The sequence below is a fragment of the Nematolebias whitei genome, chromosome 10 (assembly GCF_014905685.2).
Source record: "Nematolebias whitei isolate Nwh7 chromosome 10, NemWhi1, whole genome shotgun sequence".
NCBI classification, from domain to species: Eukaryota; Metazoa; Chordata; class Actinopteri; order Cyprinodontiformes; family Rivulidae; genus Nematolebias; species Nematolebias whitei.
Genome location: NC_056507.1, coordinates 49,765,628 through 49,770,994, shown reverse-complemented (window position 1 = coordinate 49,770,994; position 5,367 = coordinate 49,765,628).

Here is a 5,367-nt window from a genome sequence, read left to right as displayed (position 1 = left end):
AACGTACTTCAATAAAATGCATAAGTGAAAACATAACATACTTTATAAGTACAATAAATCATACTTCTTTGTCAAACATCGCAAAGAAACGTTACCTCATCAAAAATCCTCGTGACTTTGAGGGTTACCCACAGCCAATCAGTGTTCGTCGCCGACAAACGCCTATTAAATACTGTTAGCCAATCAGTGTTCGCCGTCCATAAACGCCTATTTGCCAGACACGCCCACTTTTGGTCTGCAGAGAACCCCTTCTCAAAAGACTTTGATCCTTATGGGATGACGGACTGTTTAGAGAATGCGTTAGCGCTGCTGACAGGTTCCTTACATCCATATGGCAAACAGGCAGACAGCATGAACCCAAAAGAGTTAGTGGACAATCTGATGGAGGTTGCAGAGAGTGTGACCTCTACAAAAATTTCAATGTCAAACTATGAAAAGCTGGCTAAAATTGCAATATTGCTGAAAGAATCATTCTATACGGTTGTTGAGAAAGCTGATTACCTTGCAATAAGGTTAGACAGTGAAAAAGAGGTGGTTCAGAAAATTGAAGAACACTTCCTTCAATTTAAAAGTGAACATGAAGTCCTCACAAAAAAACATTCCGAACAGATGTTTCAATCACAGCAAAATGCAAATGCAGAAATTGATTCGCTGAATAGCAAAATACAGTTACTTAATGCATCACTATCTGAAGCCAGGGATGCTAAAGAGCTGTTGTCCAGTGAATACTTTGCATTAAGACGGGATCACGACGAGAAAATGTCACAAGTTTACCGCTGCAAAGGTGAAATAGATGTGCTTAAAAAGGATCTGCACATGATCAAGAAGGACCATCAGCCTAACAATGGATCATTAGCACACTGATGGCTGTTTACTGTTCACAGAGGGCTGAGTGATACTAGCAATCACAGCATTGTAAGAGGGGGACAGTTGAACACGTAGGCCTCCACCCCTGTTTAACGATGGATGGTTTCTTTTCACAAAGATGGCCTCCTTTACTCCTCTCTCAAACCATTGTTCCTCTCTGTCCAGGATGTGAACATCTTCATCCCTGAAAGAGTGACCTCTGACCTGGAGATGAGTGTAGACCGCAGAGTCCTGGCCTGATGATGTTGATCTTCTGTGCTGGTCCATCCTTTTGGCCAGTGGCTGTTTAGTTTCCCCAATGTAAGACTGATCACAGCCCTCCTGACACTGAACAGCATACACAATATTACTCTGTTTGTGCCAGGGGACTAGATCTTTGGGATGAACCAGCTTTAATGTATTTTGGGGTTTAAAAACCACTGGGACATTATGTTTAGAAAATAAACGTCTCAGTTTCTCTGATACTCCTTCAACATATGGAATGACCACTGGTCTGGGTTCCTCCTTTTCACCTGTTGGCTGACTGGAGTTCTGTTTGGGTTTCTTCTCTGCTTTCAGGAAGGCCCAGTTAGGATATCCACATTGCTCTAGAGCCTGTCTTGTGTAGGATTTCTCCTTCTGCCTGGCTCTTGAGTTAGTTGGGACGCTGTCTGTTCTGTGGTACAGAGTCCTGATGACTCTTAACTTGTAAACCAAAGGGTGATGGGAGTCAAACTGCAAATACTGGTCTGTGTGGGTGGGTATGTGGTACACCTCAGTTTGCATATGTCCTCTAACAGAAATTGAGACCTCACTGTCCAAGAAAGCCAACCTGCCATTTTTTACATCTTCTCGTGTGAACTTGATGTATTTATTCACAGAGTTGATGTGGTCAGATGATCCCTCCTGTATAGGAGGTCATCTAGCTCTGGAGTAAACCAGGGGTTGTCTCGTCCCTTTATTCTGAACTGACGAAAAGGAGCATGTTTGTTCACAAAATAAATGAGACTATTATGAAAAAAGTTCCAAGCGGAGTTCACATCATCAGTTAACAGAATATGATGCCAATCAAAGTGAGACAGATCCCAGAGGAATGACTGTTCACAAAATTTTTCAGATCCCTTTTTGAATTAATCTGGGCTTAGAAGGTGGAAATTTAATATCTCTCAAAGCCACTGTCACACAATGATCATTCAAGATATTGGCAAATACACCTGTACCAGGGAATTTGTGAGGCATATTAGTTAGAAATACTGTAGGTCTAAGATGGAAGATTTTTCAGGACGGTTTTTGCTTAATCTAGTGGGAAAGTTGATCAGTTGGGTAAGATTGAGAGACAGGCAACATTCCTTGAATTTATCACAGAGGGGGGTCGACTTATACCAATCAATGTTGAGGTCTCCAGCCAAAATGATCTCTTTGAATTTTAAATTACTAAGAAATTCCATCAGGGCAGACAGAGCCTCAGGTGTTGCTGAGGGGGGCGGTAACAGCAGACTACAGATAATATCTGGCCACCATTCAAGGTGATGTCTACAGCTAAGGCTTCAAACTGGTTTGGAACTGTTTTAAAAGACATAGGGATAGCAACCAAAGAATCTCTGATGTAAACAGCAACCCCCCCCCCCCCCTTTTTTTTTTGATGGTCACAGCGGTAGATGTTAAATCCATTGATTGCCAGGTCATTATTGAGTACAGATTTGTTGAGCCAGGTTTCAGAGATGAAGATTACATCTGCCCCAGATTACATCTGGTTGTTTATGATCATAAAATCTCAGAACCGGTGCTTGTGTGAGGGCAACTTTGAGTATCCGTAGTGCTTCATCATGGTGTGATTGCTACTGCCACACAGTGTCCTTTTTAAGTAGTTGTCTTAGAGGTGCAGTGAGTGATGCCTCATTTGGTATGTACTGTGCTAGGAACTTTGTCATTCCTAGTAGGCGTTGGACACCTTGTTTGTCTTCTGGGGTAGGCATGTCAACTATAGCTTTGATCTTTGTGTCATCGGCTTTTTGACCTGCAGCAGTGATCATGTACCCCATGTATTTTACAGTGTCCACTTTGAACTGGATCTTGTCCTTATTAAACTTCACATTTGTTGTCTTAGCTCTCTCCATAACCTTCTGTAAGATTTCATCATGTTCACATTCTGATTCTGCTGCAATGATCATGTCATCTGCTATGATGAACACACCAGGAATGTCACCAAATGCCTCACAGTTCTTTTGCTGAAACACTTCGCTGGCTGATTTAATCCCAAATGGAAGCCGGAGGAAGCGATACCGGCCCCATGGTGTGTTGAAGGTGCATAGCTTTGAAGATGACTCATCCAGCTTGATCTGCCAGTACCCATCCTTTTAATCTAAGATGGTGAAGACAGATTTTCGTGCTAGCCTGCTGCGGACATCCTCATGTGTGGGAATGGAGTAATGCTGGCGTTTAATTGCTTGGTTCAGGTCACAAGGGTCCAAACCCACCCTTAGTGTACCGTTCTTCTTCTGTGTAGCGACAAGACTGTTCACCCATTCTGTGGGCTCATTGACAGGTGTTATTACGTTTCTGTCCTGTAAGTCTTGTAGTGTTTGTTTTTTAAGTGAGTCCAATATGGAAAGAGGCACATTTCTGCATGCATGAATGGCAGGTGTCACATTCGGGTCGTTGTGTATGTGGTGAACTCCAGGAAACTCACCCAAACCTGTGAACATCTCCACATATTTTTCCACCAGTTCTTCTTTGGTGGCTGGTATTTTAATCAGTTTCTGTGACTTGGCTTGGAGCGTGTTGACTCTCCTCACCAGCTGCAGCTCCTCACAGGCCTGTCCTCCCAGGATCGCCTTGTCTGCTTGGGTGGACACAAGAAAGTTGAGCATGGCACTGGTCTTGGTGGTTTTACACTCGAGAGAGACAACCCCATCTGCATGTATATGAGCACCACCAAAAGTTATTAGTACAGTTTTTGTGGGCTGTAATTGAATGGGACCTGGTAATTTGTGGTATATGCATGCAAGAAGCACATTGGCATCTGCACCTGTATCAAGCTTAAAAGTGATGGGCACACTTCTTATTGTGGCTGTTTCTGTCCAACCTTCTGCCTCACTTTTGTCACTGTACACCATTCCTATATATATAAAGCGTCCATGTTAACCTCCAAGTTATTCACAGTCTTTGTTTTCTTATAGGTGGTGTTTTTTTTCAATACTTGACCTGCATACCTTTGAGAAGTGGTTATTTTTTCCACATTTGTAACATGTTGCCCCATATGCCGGACATTGCCTTGGCTCATGTTTATTTCCAAATTTTGTGCAAACTGTTTGTTTGCTGGTGAATTTGTTTCTAATTTGGCCCTGTCGTGTGTATCTGGATGCTTTTTTTAACACATCTATCGGAGCGTCCTGGCCTGCTGGAACTGATTTCATTGCCTGGATCTGTGATTTGGCCACTTCTGTAGACCTACAGGTTTCAATAGCCTTGTTTAGCGTGAACTCTTTGTTGCGAAGTAATCTCTCTTTCAGGCTTATGTCATTTATGCTGAACACCAGTTTATCTCTGATCATATCATCCACGTTTTGACCAAACTCGCAATCCTTGCTCTTCTGATGCAGTTCTGTAACACATCTATCCACCGTGATTCCTGGTGACATCATGTGAGACCAAAACTGATGGTGTTCGAAAACAATGTTTTTTTGTGGACTACAGTAGGCTTTAAATGCATTTAGGACTTCCTCAACTGTGAGGGCGTCTCCAGCTGGGGTAATGGTGAGCGTATTGTACACTTCTAGTGCCTCCTCGCCGATGGTATGAAGAAGAATGGCTATTTTAATCCCTTCACCTTTTGTAGACGCACCTGTGGCTATCATGTAGAGCTGAAACCGCTGCTCCCATCTGCACCACACCTCAGACAGATTGCCGGTGAATATGAGCGGCAATGGTGGCCTGAACTGCTCCATGTTCATGCTAGTTAGCGTCTATTAGCTCAGGGCTGATCCTCTTTTAATTTTATATTATTTTATTTTTTGCTATTCACGCTATTGTCTTCATTCACTCTGCACCCATACTTCTGACACCATGTTGTGGCTTTATGCTCTATTTGCTATGGGTTGCATGTACAGTATATTAGAGTAGCTTATGAGGAAAGACTGAGACTTCGTGCTCCAGGCCCAACAGCAGCCTTCTCTGCTTTATTCTCAACTCAATGTACAATAACAACAACCGTACAACGGACGCGCCACTTAGTGGTCACAGTCATCACAACATGTGTTGTCAGTGCAAGACACCACAGGTTTCCTACTGTAGTGAACTTAACCTGATGTCAAGACTAAGCCTAAGGTCAAAACCCTTGACCTTAAGAACCTTGTGGGACAGAAACTGTCATTTCATTGATTTGAATCCAGAAATACAGGTTCACCCATCCTGAGACTTTCTTTCTTGAAAATTCAAGTGGAAGAACACTCTCTTTTCTATTATCATTACTATTTTACAAATGTTGATAATCAAAGTGTCTTAGTTCAAACCATTTTAGAT